At 37.4% G+C, this 23,792-nt stretch overlaps 1 protein-coding gene and 1 non-coding gene across 5 annotated transcripts in view; one reads left to right on the top strand and one right to left on the bottom strand.

Moving 5' to 3' along the window:
- The window catches only part of PKIB (cAMP-dependent protein kinase inhibitor beta), a 117,769-nt gene that overhangs the window by 68,935 nt on the left and 25,042 nt on the right, over positions 1-23,792 (bottom strand). The gene's annotated exons all lie outside the window — the stretch shown is intronic.
- LOC129404648 (small nucleolar RNA SNORA70) lies at positions 4,143-4,273 on the top strand. The gene has a single exon (XR_008630022.1). It is a non-coding gene; the product is annotated as a small nucleolar RNA SNORA70 (small nucleolar RNA).

Below are 23,792 nucleotides of genomic sequence, written 5' to 3'. Positions count from 1 at the left end.
TGCTATGCTGAGTTCAGGTAGTCAAAGATAAATAGATAAAGATCTCCCCCACTAGTGGTATATAAAGAAACATACTAAGGAAATAACAAATACCTCAAGTCAGCAAAAAATGAGAACCGGTCTTTAGTGGAAGTATATACTGCAGTGAAATTGTGGGGATGTAAGGAGATGAGGAATAGACACTGATACAATAGTGAAAAAACTAATATTCTGTTAGAATGTGTGGTGTTGGAATCTTTTACATGACAAACCTTACATTATTGATAAGTCATGGGGATTAACATTTAATAAACATATAATATATAGTACAGGTGGAAGCAATGTAAGAAATGACCCAAGTGTCTCTAACATCATAATGATGTAAAAAGAAGCAACACTTTGACTTTCTTCCCGATTGAGGAAATCCCAACATATCTCAATATTTCTTCATGAATTCTATTTACTACCAATTCTACATCTTATATTTAAAACTGACCCTAAAGAGCTCTAAAAATCATCTTACCATCAAGGGACGATATCAAAAATAGAAACAACACTAATTTAAATTGTGGTACTAAGAATGAATAACTATATACCTGGTAAGAACAATCCATCACAAATCAACTTAAAAAAAAACAAAAAAATTCCAGGCATGTTTTTGACATTCCTGATGTTCATCTTATACATGAGTAGGTAGATAAGTCCAGTCATGTTAGACCCAAGTTCTAATAGATAAAGGAGGAAGTTTTTGTTAGAAAGCTGGGAAAACAGTGATTATCATTCATCCCGTTAGCAAATATGAATCAAAATGCAAAAATGAACAGAGGAAGGGACTGTAATATTGTGGTAAATACAGATAAGAGCCAAAAGACTAAGAGAGACTAGAACATGTACAAGAAATCAACTATATAACTTATGGGTTTTAACAAAGATTGCAAAGGGGAAATAAAGATTATTAGAGATAACTGAGAAATCTAAGGGGATCAAAATTACATGAGAAATTCAGAGACAGCTTCACTGAAGAGGTGAACCAGTTGGATCTGCACAAGGTAATCAATATGCTGGGAAGCAAACATATAAGCTGCTGGTGACCTTGTCTTCATCAAAAAAAATGACTTCAACCTACATGTCAGTTCTGTCTTCTATGGTCAGGAACACATTTACAGTAAAAAGACACTCCTGTTCCCTTCTCCCAAGAGTCCCACCTTCCCCCATCAGCTTCCTTTCTTCCTCATATTTCCCAGATGGGCTTCCTGCTGGTTGGCTGCATTTATAAATCTCTCTTTGGCACTGCTGTGCTGTAGGACCAGGGAAAGAAGAATGAGAATCAGCCAGATTTATGAGGACAAAACTCAGTAAAACTGATAAATCAGTTTGACTAGAAATCAATTCTCTACTACAGTATTTACTTTTCTCAAATTTAAGAAGATACATTCAAAACCTATTCACATAAACAATTTTATTCACTTCACTGTGAGCTGCGCCTTTCCAATTATTTAGGAATACACTTAAAAGTCTGTTTGGTTTAGATAAAATAAGAATGAGGTTTATGCTATTATTACTAATCTTTAAAAGTCTTTAAAGTTTGATGATATAATGTCTACAACAAAATATTCTTTCATATGATGAATTTACCATTTCTATTTTTTTATTTGTTTTGGGGCCATATCAGAGCTTATTCCTAATCAATACTCAGGGATCACTCCTGGGAGTTTATGGGAACTAAAAGGGGTACAGGGATCAAATCCAGGTTGGCCATGTTCAAGACAAGTGCCTGACCCACTGTACTATTGCTCTGCCATTTCTAGTCTATAATGAAAAAGATATTGCCAATGTCTCAATAGCCAATTGCTATTCTTAATCATAGGCATTTGCAGACGCTTATATGAAGATTTCCATGTTAAAAGTTTTAAAATCTCATATCCATGTAAACATATCCATGTAAACAAAACTCCAAAGACAATGAAAGACTCGTTGTCAAGAATAGAAAAATTACCAAATATGATAAGGTTTTCATTGAACTCGAATTTTGTGATTTCAAGCAGTGTCTTGATTTTCTATTTCAAAGTCCTATAAGTCAAAGTATCAAAATACTTTCCCAAAATTTCATACATAGAAAAATAAAAGCTAAAATGTCTAGTTTTCTATACACTGTCAATTATAAGCTACCTGACTTTTTTTTTTCCCCCTTATTGGGCCATACGCACTGGTGTTCAGAGGCTACTTATGGCTTCTCGGTCAGGAATTATTCCTGGCAGTGCTTGGGGAAACATATGGGATGCCAGGGATCAAAGCTGGGTCAGTTGCATGCCAGAGAAGTGCCCAGCCCACTGTACTATCACTATGGCCAATAGGCCATGTAACTTTAGCATAAAGTTAAATTATTTTGTCAGCAATATAAATATTAAGGCTATTATCTCTAGTTTTATAAATTTTTTCCTTAGTAATTATAGCAATTAGTTTGAAGTTTGCTTATTTATGTCTGTCTTCTCTCCAAGAAAGCAGGTACCATTTACATTTTTCCCTATATCCTCAGGCTCTGATTCGGCTGTTAACCGAAATCTCCGGGTAGCCAGGGGAGCCCCGGCAGCTCTCCCCCTCACCACCTGGGATTTTACACTCTGATAGGACAACAATAACAACAATGTGTTATTGTTGAATGAATGAATGCTTATGGTAATATATGCATATGGTATTATGGATTAAAAATTCCTGGATATGAGCTGAAAGCAGGAGAGAACACATGAATGGAAAAGCAATTTAAATCTATAACCATAGTAGCAAATATAAGTATGTATATATGACTTTATCACTGTATCACAGTCACTGTCATCCCGTTATTCATGGATTTTCTTGAGCAGGTGCCAGTAATGTCTCCATTCGTCCTTGCCCTGAGATTTTAGCAGCCTCTCCTTCCCAACAGTGTGGCACTGGAGGCTCTTTCAGGGTCAGGGAAATGAGACCCATCATTGTTACTGTTTTTGGCATATCAAATATGTCACGGGGAGCTTGCCAGGCTCTGCTGTGCAGGCAGGATATTCTCAGTAGCTTGCCGGGTTCTCCGAGAGGGAGAACTAGACAATAAAAAGTCTTCTGGGAGCTTTGTTTTATCTCTGGATCTTTGCCAATGATGGGATTATATGGTTGTCGGGAGGAGTTTGAGCATGTGACTGCCTAGCTACTGGAAAATGGGGGATCTGGGTGGGGGAGGCCCCCAATCCAAGCAGGCTTGGAGATCCCAGCCCCAGGTCCTGCACATCTGGGTTCCTCTGCCAGTTCCTTCATGCACGAGGCTCGTCTGAACATGTGGAGAGGGACCTTAAGCATGGCTGTGGCTGGATTCCAGAGGTCTTCAGCTGCTAGGGCTCTGCTCGGGGTGGGGAGGGAAATTCAACCTGCCCCGCTCCAAGGGGCCCTGGTGAAGACAGCCAGGCATGGGAGAAGAGACTCTGCGTCGCTCTCTTCTTGGAGCTTGGTATTATAGTCTCTGGATCTTGGCTGTTTAATGGGATTACACGGCGCCGTGGTGGGGGGCAGTTTGTGGGTGTGGCTGCCAAGGTACTGGAAAATGGGGTATCTGGGTGGAGGAAGCCCAGTCCTGATCCAAGTAGTCTTGTAGATTTCAGCCCCCAGTCCCGCACACCTAGGTTCCTCTGCCGGTTCCTTCACACGTGAAGCTCATCTGAGCTTGTCGAGAGTGGCTTTAAACATGGTTGTGGCTGGGTTCCAGAGGTCTGAGGCTACAGGGGCTCTGCTCAGGGTGGGGAGGGAAACTCAACCCGCTCCCCTCCAAGGGGACCCAGTGAAAACAGCCAGGCGTGGGGGCAGGAGAATATATATATATATATATATATACACACACACATATATGAGACTATATATATTATATATATGGTGAACAAACATGCGATATTTTTCTTGCCATAAGATAGAGTAAATCTGAAGTATGTGTATTACATTGAAGCTTCTCTTTTCAAAGCTAACTTTTTTTTTTAACTTTCTGGGTCATACCCGGCGATGCTCATAGGTTACTCCTGGCTCTGCACTCAGGTATCACTCTTGGCAGTACTCGGGGGACCAAATGGGATGCTGGAGATTGAAGTCGGATTGTCTGCATGCAAGGCAAACTCCCTACCTGCTATACTTTTGCTACGGCCCCTCCAATGCTAATATTTTAAGGCAATATGATATTAGGAAAATATAAGGTATACACTGACTGTAAACAGAATTCTCGTTGGCAATGTATGCAGCCTGTTGCTTGTGTGGGTGGCCCTGAGGGACCTTTGAGACAGTCTTCTCAGATTAGCATTTTTAGCTGTTCTCATGCTGTCCCCATACTGCTATGCAGGTGCCCTGGTGGTCAGGATCCACATTGCCTAAGTTATCATGCCAACTTGTACCAAGCTGCAGAATAGGAGTGTTATCTAAGCTCTCCACAAGGCCAACTTCAAGGTTCCTGCTGAGAGATCAATGCCTCCAAGAAGTGGGGCTTTTTTTCAGTTTTAATGAAGATAACTTTGAAGACAGGGTAGCTGAAAAGGCACTCATCACAGATGGTTGTGAGATCTAATACATCCCTCATGGCAGCTTCCTAGACAGACAATGGGCCTTGTAATCCTGAGAATTACAGAGCTAACCCTCCGGAGTCATCACCTTGGTAAAAAGGTAATCACAACCTCCTTATCAAAACAGACTAAAACAGATTCCAACAGGTTATAAAAAACTCAGTACAGAATACATAATGACTAGAACTGTTTTGTAAATTTTGAGGAGAAAATACTGAAAGGTAGATTATATTATATTCTATGGGTAGATTATATTGTTCAGTTATACAATTAATGCCAGCGGGCATGTACAGTTCTCCTTAGCCTTGATTCCAAATTCTGAACATAGTATATTTTCAGTAAGTGCCGATTCATATAAGCAATATTCTACAGGCAAATGGGAACTAGTGTCAGTTTATCTTTATGAAGAAACCAAGGTTCAGAATAAAAACTGAACCTCTTAAGAGAGTGAAAATCTAAAACTTGGTCTAACTAGATCTCAAATTTAAAATCTTCATGTTACATTACACTGTCAGAACAGAGAATAGAAAGATGGTTCAGGAACAGTGGGAATGTGGTTGTCCTTAAGTGCTAAGATGACCTGATATAAAATAAAACAGAGGTGATGTCTAGCTGATCATTAAAATGGAGACAAGGAACCACATCTAGTAGCAGAAGAAATTGCTGTTTGCCAGGAAGCAACCTCATCTTATCACAGTTATTTTTGCTTTATTTTAAAATTTAATTTTGGGGGTCTCAACTAAGTGGTACTCAGGTTCTCCATGGACCGCTCCCTGTAACTCAGTGAACTGGGACTCGGGTTCAATGCAAGAACCCAAAGATGTGTGATGCTTAAGCCTAGAAGTCCCAGCACTGACTGAGGGTCCTCCAGGGCTTTTACAATAATTTTCCATCCCATTTGTCTTATACACTTTCTCAAGTTATACTAAACAGACTCAGACGATAATAAAAAGGTAAAAATACCTGCTTTACAATCACAATCCTCTTCCCCCGCTTCCCCCTCTGACCCAGTTTTGAATTATTATGAGATGGATAAGCTGCATTACAAGTTTCCTATAAAAATTGCACAACCATAGATTTCACCTGATATTCTAATCACAATTTTTTTGGCCATAAGCCTATATGTAAGAGTAGGAAATTATTCAATTCAATTCACATTATGCCAAAATGAGTTCCATGAATTCAGATGAAAGGAAAAGTCACCCAGAGAAAAACCAAAACTATCCAGGAAGCACTATCGTGTCACAAATGAAGTCAACCTGCTTTGACTAATCACCAAAGATTCACTCAGCTGAATGCTCCTTTTCCTCTAAGGAGTTATTATTCTAGTCAAATGTCAACATCACTTTTTTTTTTAACTGAAGTGTGTGTAAAACATTTCAGGCAACGCACTGAGAAAGCTCAATTATTCAGGGACCAATTTTCTAGAAATTTTAAATTATAGAATTCTAGCTGAACAAATTAAATTTCAAACCTATTTGCAGAACTTGGCCCTCAGTGAACAACAAATTAGCACAGTAAGTGTTTTAACAATGTGCCAGTTTAAAGACCCAGGGTCTTTAAGTAAAATCTCTCTAAGTAAAATAAATGTAATCAAAGATCACAGGTATTTTCTGAGAAATCCTGTGGTAAAAAGACTATGACATCCAACTCTATTTTTCAAAATAGTTATTTCACACTACTAAAAAGTATAGTGTAGTTGTATTACATTATTGTATTTTTAAGGGACAGTAACTGAAAATGAACTATTATCTCGACCTTTTTGAAGTAAGTTTTACAGCCTGTCTTTAGACAATTAGTCATAATCTGTGTCATAGGCACGTCATTGCATCCTCTGAGTCAAGAATAAATTGATCTGTTACAATGACCAATTTCATGATTCAACCTGGCTAGGCTGTAGTCATTGGTTCTTTAATCAAATACACATCCAGGTAGTGTAAGGAATTTTGTAGATATAATTCGCATCTATCATTAGTTTGTTTAAGTAAAGGAAATTATCTGGAACAATCACCTAAAGATTGAGTCTCAGACAGATGAAGGTACAAAACAGAGGGTTTCCCTGAGGAAAAAGAAATTGCATCTTCAGTCTGCTGCTTGGGACTTCTCAGGCACTTTCTAATTTGCCAACCTAATCCATTCTATACATTTAGGGCTTGCCTAATTAGCTTCCATAGTCATTTAAATCAGGGAAAATTCTTTTTTTTTGGGGGGGAGGTCACACCCGGTGATGCACAGGGGTTACTCCTGGCTCTGCACTCAGGAATCACCCCGGTGGTGCTCAGGGGACCATATGGGATGCTGGGAATCAAACCCGGGTCAGCTGCGTGCAAGGCAAACACCCTACCCTCTGTGCTATTGCTCCAGCCCCATTGGCTTTTCATTTAATAGTACGTAGAAAATAGCAAAAGAAAGGAACAGGAAGTGGGGGGGCAGAGGGAAAATTAGCTCAGGGCTAAAAAGTCCATCAAGCATTGTATAAATGACCTGAAACTTCTGTCTACACACACACAAAAACTAATTTTCTATATCTATAAAAACTTCATTCTTACATCCATCCAGAATTTCATTCTTCAATATGTGAATTATAACACAAATTGAACTCCCAACCTCTCTGACAGTCAGTTTTGGTTAAGATAGGGATATTGATTAGCAAAGAAATGAAATCCTAAAACTTAGAACAGAGGCGAACGAGCCAATCCCGTTGTAGCTTGGAATTATCAAACTCCTAAATTTGACTGAATCATCTAATTTGTCAGTAGAAACTTGGCAGTGCACTACTCCATTCTGAGGATATCTATCACTGTTTTGCTTAAAGAACTTGTAGGAACCTCTCTGGGTGTGGGCATCTTGTAAGACACGGGTGATTTTTCCAAGGAAAATCAAGATTCTCCTCATACCCCCTCTTTGCTTTTAGACTGTTTTACTTTTAGACTCAGTTTCAGCAGCCCCAGAGATAAGGTACAAAGTACAGCCCATGAGGAAATGCACTACACAATAGAAGAACTGCATGATTTGTCCAATATATACAGACATTATCTGGGGGATATCCTCAATGGACAGTAAAGTCATTGGATAATTATGGAAGGAATATAAAGTTATATCAAAATTAATTTAGCATAGTATCTATAATTATAGATTCTATAGTTAATGTTTTAGCTCAAGGGATTAGAAAGAACTGAAGTATTTTCATTGGTTAAATGCACATAACACTATAAATATCAAAATTCTAAGGCGGGGCCAGAGAGATAGGTCAATGGGCTGAGTGAATATGTTTTTTTACATGTAGGAGGTTCAGATTTGATTACGAGAATTACCTGGTCCCAGAGCACCACCAGGAACAATTTCCCAGTAAGGAGCCAGTGTCATCCCTGAGTATAGTCAGCTGGCCAGCACCCCATAAAACAAACAAAAAGTCCAGATCTGGATGTCTGCAGGATAAATGTTTAAGTGTCTTTATCAAGTAAGGTTTGCAAAGGACATATTATTCTATGACTGTGACAAATCTGTGAGGGGAACCTCTATATTTTTGCTTGTTTTTTTTTCCCTATGTTTTTTGGATCACATCCAGTGATGCTAAGGGCTTACTCCTGGTTCTGTGCTCAGGAATACTGGTGTACTCGGAGGACTATATGTAGTGCCGAGGCTTGAATTTGAGTGTATAAGGAAAGTGCCCTAAGTCAAACACCCTACCACTGCACTATCACTCTGGCCCTATTTCTGTATCTTTAAAATAACACTGTTGGCATAATTCTCTGTTGGTCAGAAATTACAGTACAAATTGCAGTCACTAAAAACCAGATTCCGGGGCTGGAGCAATAGCACAGCGGGTAGGGCATTTGCCTTGCACGCAGCTGACCCAGGTTCAATTCCCAGCACCCCATATGGTCCCCTGAGCACCGCCAGGGGTTATTCCTGAATGCTGAGCCAGGAGTAACCCCTGTACATTGCCCGGTGTGACCCAAAAAGCAAAAAAAAAAAAAAACAAATTCCTAAATGCAATGAAAATAACTAGATACCAAGTGGCAGGGCCAAGAAGCAGCATTTAACCACCAATGTGTAAATGTGTTTACCAAATTGGATAGCATAGTTAAACAATAATCAGAATAGCGTGTCTCCCAGGAAGAAAACTATACTGTGATTAGATGATCATAGATCCCAGGAAAACATATCCTTGTCATTATAAGCTTACAAGATTTATTACCGATGAATGAATCTACCTTGAATCATAAAATATAGTCATAACCTCTCCATATATTTGGAACCCCACTGTGTGAGGAATGGCTAGCTCCCTTCAGAATCTGCTGTACTACCAAAGATTCATGCCGGTGATCTTTCTTATGAGTCTTCTTCTTTAATGACTGCCAGTGGTAGACAGAAGATGTTGTGTATAGACCTGGAGAATACATATGAGTGAACCACAATGCAAACCCTGAGTATCTGGATAATTACAATCCCTCTGAAAAACATATTTAATTTTGATGTTTTATAGGACTTTAAAAAGTGATGACTAATCATGGTGAGACCTGAACTGGTGCTGATCATGAACTGGTGCTTGTTTGACACACCAAACTATAAAATGGGCAAAAACAACAGAACTCCAATCTAAATAAGAGGTGCATGAAGGATTGGGCCAAAAGACATCCTAGGTATAAGTAAATTACATGAGGAAGTGGGCCAATGGCCCATGGATTCTATTCTTAATAATATTACCAGCCATACTTTTTGCCTCATGAGTTGGTCCCTAAAGTTAGATTATTGTGGAAGAGAGAAGTTGCACCTGGTATACAGATGGGTTTTGTATGATATGGGAGCATCACCCTGCTAAAAAAGCAGAGCTGTGGTACTATTGTGCCTTTCTCATACATGTCTGATAAACATCACTGTATCACTGTCATCCCCTTGCTCATCAATTTGCTTGAGCGGGCACCAGTAATATCTCCATTGTAAGACTTATTGTTACTGTTTTTGTCATATAGAATATGCCAGGGGTAGCTTGCCAAGCTCTTCCATGTCGGCGGGATACTCTCAGTAGCTTGCCAGGCTCTCAGAGAAGAACGGAGGAATCGAACCCAGGTGCAAGACAAATACCCTACCCGCTGTGCTATTGCTCCAGCCCATAAGCAATGAATAAAATAATGTTATTATACAAAAAAATAACAAAATAATAGATAACTGAACATTGTTCTGAAACCTTCTGGGAACATATGTAAGCTTGGTATGTAATAATACTAAAGATTACAGCAATAACAACAACAACAACAACAATAAAAACCTTTACAATGTGCTTCTTAACATCTAGGTTTAAGAGTCTACTGAGTTCCAGATACAATTCAACTACCTCTGAAAAACATGGAGAAGGGAAATCATTCCTCTAGGTAGAAATTCAATTAGCAGTAGCACATGTTAATTCTGTTTAAAAGAATAAAGTTTCGATAATATTGAATAAACAGGATCGTGAAAGCTCTGTAGCTATGTGTCTCATGGTGATTCGATAAAAAACTGTTTTAATAAAAGAATAACTGTTCAGACATATAAAAATATATTGCATCGAAAAAAGTTAATGGAAATATATCTTATGTTCATTAATTTAAATAATTACTATTGCTAGATTGGGCATACAATACAAAATAACCTAAAGATTCAGTGCAATTTTAAACCACAATACCCAAAAAGAGAGAGAGAGAACAAATGGGAATGCCCTGTCACAGAGGTGGGGTGGGGTGAAGGGGACAGGGTGGGGGTGGGGAGAGGGATGCTGGGACCATTGGTTGTGGAAAATGGGCACTGGTGGAGGGATGGGTACTCGATCATTGTATGACTGAAATGTAAGCATGAAAACTTGTAAGTCTGTAACTTTGTCTCACGGTGATTCTCTAATAAAAAAATTTTTTAAAAGAAAAAATATATTGCATCATAGACTGTGACTAATAGTTTTGCTGGTTAATCGATTACTTGGAAAATAAATTAATAGAAACTTACAAAGAAATTGTAAAAGTACATTGTTTCCTCTTGCGATCTTTTACTTGAGATCTTGTGTTTCCTGTGATCTTATCCTTTGCTGGTTGAGTTGTGTTAGTATCCAAAGAAAAATAAGTTTCCAATAGGAAACACAAAAATTATTCTGCTGAGCTAAAAGTAAACTGTCTTGGAATTAACAGTGAACTATTTCTATATTGATGAGAATAATTAGTTCTGATTATCAAGAATGCAAGCAAGAAATATAGAAGGCTGATTAAGGCATCTCATATTTTTACTACGTTCTATGAATCAAGTCAATGAAATCTATCAAGCATATGCTAATGGTCCAGAACTTTTGTGTAGAGAAAGTGACCTACCACAATAGCAAATATCCTTACCATTGAGATACCTTCTTGAAAGTAAGAGAATATTTTAAAATGTGTAGAGTGGGTTATAATAGATGATAGTTAAAATATTAGTTGTGACCATTTCCAGAAATGGGAATGTAAATCATGAAAATTTATTCTTTACTTTGTTATAAGTATTTGTATGTCAAGTATTTTTTCATTCTATCCCTTCAAGTGAATATTATCTAACTCAATAAATATTAATAACCACCAATTTTGCATTTGTATTTTAAGGATAGCAAAGGGTAAAATGAGCACTCAGTAACATTCCCTCCATTTCTGGGTAAAGGGTTTGCTTTTAGTTACACATGGCTATTATACTCAAGAAAATCTTGTTAGGTGCAAGTACCATTTAGGTGTTGTCTTTATTTTAGATTAAGTATATTTTAATGGGAGCCATGTTGACAAGGTACATGACAGCAAGCCAGGATTCTCAGTTGTATGTGTGAATTTGACTTGACAATGAGCCACAATTATGCAAACCCTGACCAAATTAAAGGAATTTTTAAAGCTTTATTGACTTGTCGATTTGTTGACCTTTGCAATAAATCAATTTAAGTAAAGGGATTTATTTTCAAGAATCTGCATAGACATGGTCCAATCACTTAAAAAGAAAAAGTGTGGTTGCCCTGAAGAAGAAAAAATTCAATCAATGCTCACCTTCAACATTTTCCCCAGATTTTCCAGTCAGTCTTGCCTACTATATGATTCCAGTGTGATCAGTCATACAGTAAAACAACCCATTGACTATTGATACATTTTTCTTGGTCCACCTCTCCCAATTTACCCCCCCCCAAACACACACCCTTTTATTTTGCAATAAATCTCTTACTGTATAGTGGAGGATGGTTCTGTTTCTCTGGTGGAAACTTGGATACCAATGTGTCCAAATTAAGAAAGCATTATATGGTACATAATATGGTACAAATATGCTAAAGTTAGGAAAGCAAAATATGGTCATAAGTTTTACTGCACTATAAAAACTTACATTAAAAAGGGAAATTCTACTATCCATTGTGATTCCTAAGGAATATGGAAATTCTACTATCCATTGTGATTCCTAAGGAATACGGAATACTTACTATCTTTTATGATAGTACAAATTGAGATAGGAAGTAAAAACCCAGTATAGTAAATAACTTTCTCCCAAGTTACACATAACGTCAGAATTTTTAATTGATTTGATGACAGTCAAGGTTTTTTCTTAATTGTTACTGCTGTGCCACTGCATTTTGTGTTACTTTAACCATATTCAAGTGTTAAACCACCAGTGTCAACAGGTTAAATTACTTATGTTTCATAAATGAATGCAAAGTTTCTCTTGATAATTGCCATCATTATGCAGAAAGTATGTTAGAAAGGGCTGGAGAAAAGTCTAAAGGCTAGTAGTGTACATGAGGCCTCCAGCATCACATGGTCCCACAAGACTGCTGGGCAGGGAGAAGTTTCTGAGCACCACTAGGAGTGACCCTCAAATTCAAAACCCATACAAATAAAGCCTATTAGAAGTTTACTAGAAAGAACCCTTTTCTTTTCTTTTGGTTGAAAATAACACTTGAAGAAGCAATGATGACGATTTGAAGTTCTACAGTTATGGAGTAAAAGAAAATTTACTAATGTCATCTGAAAATTTACATAGAGTATAAATATAAATGCTTGATTTTAAATAACTTGAGGCTTTTGTTTATTTCTGTGCTCACAAATAATGTCAGCAGGCTTACAATAAGCACAGGCCTAGCAAAAGCAAAGACATAAGCAAAAGTGACATCCTTTCTTTCTTAGTCCTTTGAGGTGGAGGTCTTGGTTTGAAACAGCATTGCAAACTAACCTAAGTAGGCTTGATATTATCCTAAATCTTAGAGCCAGAATATGCAGCCCTTACAATTATGAGAGGGGAAGGAAGAGAGAGACAGAGAGAGAAAGAGACAGAGAGAGAGAGAGAGAAAGAGAGACAGAGACAGAAAGAGAGAGGTGCCTGCCTGTAGGATAACATTGGTTTGTCCTTACTCCCTTGACACAGGGAGCTTAAGTTTATTGGGTTACACCCATCACAGTGCTCCCGAGTAACAACCATTCCTTTGCTTATCTGTAAACTCTTCTCTGTGCTCTCTTCCCCAACCAGTCTATCACCTTTCCCCCCTAATCAGACTCTGTTAACTTGTAAGGTCAGATCCTTCTAAGAATGCTGAACTTGTATTGTAAGTTAATATTGCCATTCTCCTCTCCTTATATCTTTCGAATAGTTTGCTTTAAAGCAATGTCCTTTTTGTACAGAAAAAGGAAGACAGTTAATATTATGCTTTTGTAACTTAGGAGTTAATTGACTCCAAATAATATTCACTCCCGGGTATCTGCTTTCTCAACTTAAGCCTCAGTTGCCCTTAGTTCCTAGCACCCCCAAAGCAGGGTCCCAATGAGGGATGGAATGGACCCAGAGCAAGCTGTGAGCTACACTGGCATCAAAATGGGTCAGGTCAAAGTGCCACAATACTTAACTAAAAGTTAAGAGCATGGTCATGGATAAATTCTGTCATGATCCAAAGAGTAACAACTAGATTAGGATCCTGCTAGGGTTAGGAAAGACTAATCTGGCCTGAGCACTGAAGTCTGAGATCAAGATGGCCCTAGGAGAGCAATTCTATAAGCTTAATGTATCTCTTACTGTGTCCATACAAAGTGACTAATATTATGAATGTATGTTGGACAAAGGAAAGGAGAAACACACCCATAACTGGAATTTTAGTCTTGGGAGAGTCGTCTTGCTGGATGGGAATCTGTCCTAGAAGAAGCTTCCCCTGAGGGAAGGACTTTACCCCTACTGGTTGTGACCACATCTATGTGTAAGCCCCAACACCTCTTGCTTTGGGGATTTAACTAAGACTGTAAGAGTGGGCTGAGGGATCCAGGACAATGAAGTAGAAGGTGAGGCAGAAGCAGGAAGAAGTATGAAGGAGCAGGAACCAAGAAGAGGCTGAGAGGGATCCAGAAAGAGAGAGAAGCAGGGGGAGAATGAGAGGAGAATGGAGATGAGATTGGAATAAATGGTAATTGAGACCAATCAGTCTGGCCCTCGTTACTTCCTTCATCCGCCCATTGCCATCAGCCTCGCAGGGGTGAGGGAAGAAGCGTGAGACCACTGAACACAGGCAGTACTAGAGAGAGCTGCAGGGCTCTTTAGGAAGCACACACCTGCCAGCCATAGAGGCACTGGGAAGGGAGGGAGGGAAACGGGACACTGGCTGTGGGAAATGTACAGTGGTGAAGAGACAGGTGTTGGAGCATTTTATGACTGAAACCTAATCATGAACAAGTTTGTAAAGAAAACAGAAACAACAAAAAAAAATTTTATGGAAAAAATTTACAAGGTACATGATGGGACATCCATGTGTTCTGCTGCCTGAATTATATAGCCCAAGCATGACATTAACTATCAGTGAGGTAGTAGAACAGGTATGGCACTTGCCTTGCACTCAGCTGACCTGGTTCCATCCCAACACCACATATGGCCCCAGAACACTGCCAGGAGTGATTCCTGAGTACAGAGCCAGAAGTAATCTCTGAATATTGCCAGGTGTGGACCCCCCAAAAAATGATGTTAGGAGGGAAAGGGGATTATTAAAATATCCTCATGGTCCTAGACAGAAGAAGCTTGCCAGTACTGCTAAATTAGGACTTTCAGGAAAAGAACCAGTTAAATTGTCACTGTCAGAAAATAAATTTCAGCGACTTCCATATTTTCCCTCTATATCAAGCAAGCTCAGAAGATAAGAGCCACTTCCTTGCTAATCCACTAATTTTCAGTTTCTTTTCTCTCATGCATGACCACAGGGAATCTCACCTCCTATTGTACATTTTACTTAACCCAGGCCCCATGTGTGTAATTTCAGCTGCATGAAATTCAGTCTGATCTGAAGGCTACTGTGTAAGCCTAAGACGAACAAAAACCAAGCAAAGCTACTTTCATCAAGGCTGCCTGCTAATCGAATTCATTTGCTATGAAGAAAGCAAGCTTAGTAATAACACTGGAGTATTTATGTCTTAGTAATAAGCACTTTAGTATTTATAGTCTATAATATTTATAGACTATTTTCAATAGTCACGTGAGTCTTTTCTAAGAACAAACAAATTTAACATCTATAAAGACCTACCTGGTTCAATCAATGCTCTAGCATCAAAAATATAAACATCCACTCTAGCATCTCTAGTCGACACAACCCAGCAAACTTGGAGTATCACAAGGTCACTTTTACTCATGGTCCCAAAGAACAGACTCTACAGTGAAGTTGGATAATGCCTTCGATAATATCCTGCTATTGTATAAAGGTCCTTTGCACTAGTCTGTCCAGTTTTCCTAGGTCCTGAATGTTAGGCTCCAGTCCGAGCCCTGGGGCCTTGCTATCTGTGATCAGATTTCTCTGTTTATCTGCCTAGATACTGCCTCTTTCAGACTCTGTGTCACCTGCCCGCCCACCTGCTGGGATACCATCTGCTCTACCTTGTAGGTCTCAGACTCCAATTCCCTGCCCATCAGGATTGCCTCCTGTTACCATCATCATTCTTTTTAGATAATAAGAACATGGGCTTCAGTGAATTTTATCCTATCAGCTAATATTAGTTCCAATTTCAATGACCTCAGATGGACATGGCATATCTCTTAAAAAAACAAAACGAATATATACCTCTAACACCAAGCCTCTTAAAATGAAGTTATATTCTTCTATGTCCTACAAAAGAGAATAATTTTATAGGTTGCAAGATAAATTTACATATAAGAAAAAACTTATTATTTAATATAAAACTATAGATATGTAATAAGCCTTAAAAAATTAGAAGCCATAACCCAACCTGTAGGAAAGAAACCTCATAAAGAGTGGAATGTTTTCTTTATCATTGCAGAGGTGAAAATCCACCGTTAAATTCAGTCTGTCATCCAATCTGTCATCGAATAACATTGCTATAAAAAGAAGTTGAAAAGTAAAATAAATGACAAAGTCTTTTGGAAAGGCAAAAAAATGTCTATACAATGTAAAAACAAGTCCCAAGCCTGTTGTAAGAGTTTTAATAAACTATGACATATGTAGAAATTGACTGGATTTTTTAGTTATATGATTATACATTGTGTCTTAATTTAAAACAAATAGAAAAAAAAGCATCAATATTAAACTATAAAAACTTAATACTCCGGAGAGAAACAATGTTTTCATGAGCATATGTTAAATAAACAAACACATGCTAGAGTGATAGCCTAGCGGGTAAGGCGTTTGTCTTGCACACAGCCCATCCAGGTTCAATTCCTCTGCCCCTCTTGGAGAGCCTGGCAAGCTACCCGTGGCATATTTAATATACCAAAAACAGTAACAACAAGTCTCACAATGGAGACATTACTGATGCCCACTCCAGCAAATGGATGAGCAATGGGATGACAGTGATGTTAAACAAACTTAAGAAGTGTAAACAAAATCAGAATTGTATTTGGAGACTCAACTCCACTGTCAAGGAAAACAAAGAAAGAATAAATGAATAGTATTACATGAAGTGAAAGAAACTACATAAAAACAAAAAGGCAACCTAGAAATTAAGAAAAGGTATTGGGGAAGACTTACACAACTTAAAAACAAAAAGCAAACTATCTTCTCCAAAAAATGTCCAAGAGGCCTGAATAGATACTTTCTTCAAAGAAAACACACAGGTGCACCACACACATACGTAGAAGAGCTCAATAAATATCTCTTGTCATGAAGGAAATGCAAATAATAATCTCAAATTTCTACATTGGAAACAAGAAATACTGGCAAGGATGTGGACAAACTGGAAATCTGCTATAGTGTTAGTGGGAATGTAAATCAGTGTAATCTCCATGGAAAACAATATCAAAGGTTCTTACCAGAAAAACTGTTTAATGTGTTTAATGCTACATGATCTAGCAGTATCACTCGTAGGGCATAAAATCACTGAAGGGCTTAAAAATACTAATCCAAAATAGAATCATTATTCACAATCAAAACATGGAATCAAGCTAAATGCTCCTCACAGGTGACTGTATAAAGAAGCTGTGGCATATACAAGCAAAGAAATAGTATTTTTGTTCTTAAAAGGATGAAATTTCAGGGCTGTAGAGATATTACAGAAGGTAGGGTACTTGTCTTGCACATAAAAGCTGAACACATTGGATCCCAAGCCTCACCAGAAGAGATCCCTAAGCACAAAGTCAGGATTAAGTAAGTCCTGAGTACCAACAAGTATGTGCCTCCCCCAAAATAAAAATAAAAAGCAGAACAAACAAAAAAAGATAAAATTATACCATTGAAGCAAAAGGAATTTGATATAATCGTACTAACTGAAATATATAATAAAGTGAATGAAAATTATCATCAGGTAGTTTCACTCATAGGTGAAATATAAATAATTAAAGCAAATGAACTGGCAGCAACAACAACAAATCTAATTCCAAGTTTGGTGAAAAGTGAAAAACACTAGTGCAGTGATTACAGGAGGAACAGGAGAAGGGTAGGTGGAAGAATGGGCAGAGGGTTCTTTTTATTGGTGGGATCACACTGAAACTTCAGCGGAGGGTGCCGTAAGCCATAGACACAGAGCAGTGTTCTTCCGCACTGCTGATAATATTACAGACTAATAAAAATCAATGGAAAATGTATGTTGAAGACAGACAACAGAAATTTTGAATGATGCAGTCTTTAAATGTGAAAACATACAACCACATTTAAATTTTTAGAATAAGTCATATAGTCAAATATTTTGTTTTATAAATACCACATAATTTAATCTAAATAACTTTATAAAGCAGGTATCATTGCCAGTTCAAATTTATAGAACCCTGACACAGACAAGCTAAGCAATTTGTCTGAAAACAAACAATAAATAGCACAAGCAGGAGCAAAATTTGATTCATTGCACTGTACTGTATCTATAAATGACTTACCAAGATTCCTGACTCTTGAAAATGGCAAAGAAAGGCAAAAATAAGGGATCATGTTCCAACAGTCAATCTTCTTTCTACCAAATCTTTTGTACAGTCCCAATGTTTTTCTGGTATCAGGACATTTCTGATGTCTCATATAGTGGACTAGAGCAAATTGCCACAAGCCAAAACAACCAAAGAGAGAAAAAGTACTACTGAAATTATAAATTGATTGACTGTAATTCAGCAATGATATGGGTTTAAAGAGTAATAAGGGAATTCATGAACTAGTATAGAGAGTAATATTATATTAAGTGATTCATTTTGGGTGGCCCCAAGAAGTCAACTCACAAACTTGTGGTATATATAATACAATTCACAAATTATAACAACAAATTAAGCTAAATCAAAAAGGCGACTGCACAGGTTGTGGTATGTGGTATGACGCTGAGGCAATCGTCCCATTAGCCACTCTGCACCAGTAATGCAACACAAATAGAATTGCTATATTGAGGACTTTTAAATAGCAATCAGAAGCTAAAATATTATGTCTTTGAGCAATCTGAAGACGAATCATTAAAACAAATAAGAAAGATCGGTTCATGTGCAGGTATGGGCTTTATCTGTTTGTCTGTTTAGGGGACACACCCAGTGGTGCATGAGGGCCCAGGTGGTTGGTGTCCAAAGTCAACACCAGTGCTCCTGAATACAGAGCATGGCCTCTAGCCCTGGGAGACATCTCTTCGGTAGTTTTTGGATAATTATTTTATTGTTCAAAAGTTAGGACCTCGTACATGGTCAGTCTGAGTTTGATCCCCGGCATCTCATATGATCCTGCTAGATGTGGGAGCACTGCCAGGTGTGACTCAAAAAAAAAAAAAGTAGAAAGTTATGACCTTCTCATCTTTTGTCATTGTGCTTAAAAGTAATCATAAGTATTTACTTTCCTTTCAATGGGTTTCTATATTTTATGTTGACTGTACAATTCTTATTCACAAGGAAGGATACTAGAAGGGCATTAGATTAATAAAAAAAACATTGTGTTCTTAAGCATCTTGTAAGCTGAAATTATTTTTAATTAGCCATAATTTTATTAATAACCTAAGTATATGACACTTGATAATTACAGGATATTTCATTTCAGTGTATGACTTCTCTCGCATAGAGTATGTTAGCAATTAATTTCATATCCAGCAGTGGAATAAGAACACCAGTTTCATTTATTCTATAGACACCTCAAATATCTTGGAGAAATAAAAATACTTTAAAAGAGTACAATTTAGAAATGATTTCCAAGTATTTTAATACTAAGCACTATATTAATTTTGAAGTTCTTATAAAATTTGAAAAGCTGAATGATTTCTTCCTATACTCTGTACTACAACACAATTGCAATCCCAGTATCCTATGGTAGAAAATCTGAGATTAAGGCTTGGGAAAGGAAACCACAGACCTGAGTTAAGAGTGAAAAATCTTGCTTGTTTTAAGGCCATGATTAAATCAAAAAGTCAATTCTTTATTTCCTAGCAATCTTGTCATGCCCAAACATCACAGGCTCAGAGAAAGAAGGTTCATGAATTAACTAGTAATTAACGAGCTACTATAAGGCAAAGCTAAATTACCAAGTAATTTAGTTATCAAGTAACTTAGTCAATCACCAATAAAAACAGATTAACCTGGACATATTTATACTACTTATTGAGAAAAAAGAAAAAAAGGTGTTTTACCATTAGAAAATGAAGGTAACAGCATTTTTCGAGACATGGAAGCAACAATCTCTTTTAGAAAATAGATTAGGGGCCAGAGAGGTAGTATAGCAGGTAGGGCACTAGCCTTACACGTGGCCAACCTGGGTTATATCCCCAGCATCCTCTATGGTCCCCAACATGGGCCCCTGAGCATTGCTTGGTATGATTCCTGCATGTGAGCTAGGAGTAACCCTTGAGCATCATCAAGAATGGACCAAAACCAAAAATAAATAAATAAATAAATACAATTTAAAATCCACAAGAAGAAAAGTGGATTAATAACCAGTCATGCTGAAAACATTTGGGGGATGAGATGGCCTTAGCAAGCCATTATTTTACTTCCTTACATCTTTCTATTACATAAGAAGCATAATGAAAAGAACACTGAACTTGAAAGCTTTCTGTGTCTCATCTTATGCAATTCTTTGACTCTGAAATTTAGACTGGGATTTTCAAGGACTACCTGCCATTAGCGAGCTGCGTAACCAGAAAGCCAGTAGCTTTGTTTGGGCTCCCTGTAGGTTAATCCTTCACTGTGGTTTGTCTGAGAAAGCCCTAGTTCATTTACACTTTCCAGTTTTTCCACCCGGCCTAGCTTTTGTTACTAGTAAAAGGTCCTGGATATTGCCAATATAGGAAGACAAATTAGAATATTTTCTCTAAACTCTGCCAGTGAACAATTTAGAAACAAGGAAAGCCAAGATGTGAACATCAAGTGTCTTAGCAAATTAAATATAAATATCACAAGAGCACTAAGCAGTTCTCCAAAACAAAAGGTCTGTCAAAAAAGCAATCTGCTTTTATTTTTTGTGAATTTTTAAAACACACAGCAGGGGCTGGAGCGATAGCACAGTGGGTAGGGCGTTTGCCTTGCACGAGGCCGACCCGGGTTCTAATCCCAGCATCCCATATGGTCCCCTGAGCAACGCCAGGGGTAATTCCTGAGTGAAGAGCCAGGAGTAACCCCTGTGCACTGCCGGGTGTGACCCAAAAACAAAAAAAAAAAAAAAAAAAAAAAAAAAAAAAAAAAACACAGCAATTACAAATGCCAGAATGGCTGCATTCATACATCGGTAAAAACATAAAATGGAAATGATTAGCATATACTAGTGCCTAACTAGCTCTATGGTGCAATTTGCTCCAAGCACTTGCAGAACCTGGCCAGGGAAACATGGTGAGAACAACCACTGTACAGTCAGGCCCACAGCACCAAGCCTCGAAACTCTGAGAATGACCCCGACCTCTTTGTCACCACTGAGAGTGGTCCTTATAATAATTAAATGGGACAGGACATGAGCTACTGAAACAAACACAATTGGAATTAATCAAATATGTACCTGAAAAAACAGCATGGAATACCTGAATTTATTGCAATTCATAAGCACAAGTTGCAGTCATCCACTGCAACTGAGTTGATGTGACAGGCAGTTTTTGATTGTTTTACTGATTTATGTCTCCAAAAGTGGATGATAGCACAGCTGCCTGAGATCCTTTGGCCTGCTTAAGGACTAATTAAAATTATTCAGTGGTTGATATTAACATGACTGAAACAGGAGAACATATTACCAACACACTTAGTTGCAATCTAAATACCAACAACTTTTTAACTCATCCAACATATATAAACAATATTTGTTTGAATAGATCACAATACATGGTCCAAGATCTTTATAGACTTAACTAAAACTGAAAAGCAAAGTCACTTTTATAGTCTAATTAAAAAAACTATATTAATTTATAGTTAAGGCTTAATTGCCTTAAAGAAGAAAACTTTGCAGTATCCAAAAGAGATAAACTATAAACAAATGTTAACAAAATGGCTCTACAGGTTTTATAACATTGTACATGTTTACCATTTTTCATTGCAAATTTTAGGAATGACTTGTTTTCAGAAATCCCTGGGTAGGTGGAAGGAGAATGATTATAATTTTAGCTTTATGAATTGTTTTAAACAGCTCCAGTATTTTCACAATGAGACCCTAGTTCCTCAATATAATAGCACCATTTATAAAGTACACTTTATTCAGAAAACATCTTAAATTACTTGTACTATAGTTAATTTAGTCCTCCTCACCCTGGTCCTCTGAAGCATACGCTGTTATCATCATTTCTCTCATGTAAGGTTCAGAGATGAGAAATTTTTTACACTAAGGCCTTCTTATACTCAATTTTTCTTTGTAAAACCCTTCCCAATTTACTCTCAATAAATATCTTAGAACTTTTGTCCTGAGAGACAAGCAACTATCAACTCTTCATTTCTAGTCGCTCATTATCTCACATATGAATCCTTGCCATCCACATTTCTTCTATGGTAGGAAGTTTCTGCAATCACTTACCACCAGGAGCATGTTATAACTTTATTCATTTAAAAAATGAAGCTTTTAATCATGAATATCTATTTTAATAGCATAGCATAATTTAATTTTATTAGTTTCACCCTTCCAATGGAGCAAAACTGTCTTTCATTAATTCTTCATCAATCTAGTTTGCCTTCTCAGCCATATAGGAATATTTAATTCCATTTCCACATATGCTTTAGATATTTAAAACGATCAGTATGTAATCCCTAGCACCTCCTCAAAGCCACTCCTGATTTGATGCCCTTTCATTAACTTTGTGATCCTCTGGTCAGTTTTTCTTCAGAATTTTTATTCTGATAGTTTGCAAACCTGCACAATGATTGTCATAGTTCTGAATCCTATCTATTGGTAGAAGCCCCTGGCACAGGGTATGGGGCAAGCAATCAATAAAACTTACTGAATGAAGGAATGAGAAAAATGAGTTTTATAAACACTATGGACATGACATGACAATCATTTTGATCACAAACAATTAGGTGAAGATTGTGTCTAACAACCTTCGTATTTCATATAGATACATATAAAATATATATATGAAATATGTATATGAATATATGTAAAATATATATTCCTTTGTACTTTTTTATAAAGGGGTTTGTATCTCTCTTGTTTGTTGGCTGTTTTGTTTCTCATTTTCCCCTTCAGAACTCACCACTTACAAATAGTTCTGTAACAGACTTTAAAAAGTGACAGTCTGACTGGCAAGAAAATTAACAAGATTTATTTCTTTATCTTTATGGTTGCACTTGTTTGATATTGCTACTCTTATTTAAAACAAAATGACTAAGCCTCTCTTTTGCTTTAATTACTTATGAGAAAAAAACATTTTTATGCATTTATTTGGGCTAGTTACAGATATTTCTCTGAGAATGGTAAATAAACATATTCACCACATTCAAGTGCAGAACTATGAACAAAAAATATGTGCACTTAAACACTTTTTTGCTTATAGCAGCAGTAAACGGCGTCTAATTATATTTTTTAGTCACAAATTTTTCCAGGACTATCTAATAAGCTAGCAGGAAGGATCTTCCAAGTATATAATTTCACAAATACCTACAAGTTGTATGAAGAAGGACACTGATTACAGCTACTGAATGCAGGACCAAGACTCCTGAGCTTCCTAAGAAAAAGATAGCTACGAGCAGTCCCAGTGTTTGGCTTAGAAGGGGAAGACCCTCGTCAGTGCTCATGGCCAAAGAGTTGAATAATGCTCCTGACCTAGGGACAATGGTCAGGAATTTTTTTTTTAATGGGATATGTGGGGGGGTGGCGCTGAATGCAAAACATTGGGGAATGTGAAACTGAAAATAAAAGAGCATCCTGCAAAGGGGAAGAAGCAAGGAGACCTCGTCAAGAGAGAGAAATACCAAGGAGCAGGGGGATTCTCTTAGGAGGGATAGCAATGGTGGGACACCAACACACTGACACAGGGACAGAAAGACTGGATGTGAAGACAAAGAAACAGAATTTGTTGTGACTGATGATTACTCTTGTGATACTTAAGCATGAAGGTGCAATAAGTTTTTCATAATGGAATCTAGGACAGAATATAATTGCTTTATTCGTGCTAACATAAGTTGATTGTCATACTCTAGCCTGACACCTCCTGGAATATTTTAAATATGTGAACACATTTTTCTTTATTATTTATTTTCTCTGAGATTCCAGTCTTGAAGGAGCAGAGCTACTCTGAGGTAGATGAGAATACAGTGGAAGAACCTCATCTATATTTTTAGTATATATTCATCACGCAATATTTTTATTATTTATGCCTGGCAGTATGTTACCAACTGATATAACAAGATAGTCTCTAATTTATATAGTCTTGAAATAGCAGTATATTTTGGAAGATA

This window comes from Sorex araneus, chromosome 4 (assembly GCF_027595985.1).
Source record: "Sorex araneus isolate mSorAra2 chromosome 4, mSorAra2.pri, whole genome shotgun sequence".
NCBI classification, from domain to species: domain Eukaryota; kingdom Metazoa; phylum Chordata; class Mammalia; order Eulipotyphla; family Soricidae; genus Sorex; species Sorex araneus.
This window is presented reverse-complemented; position numbering and strand designations above follow the sequence as displayed.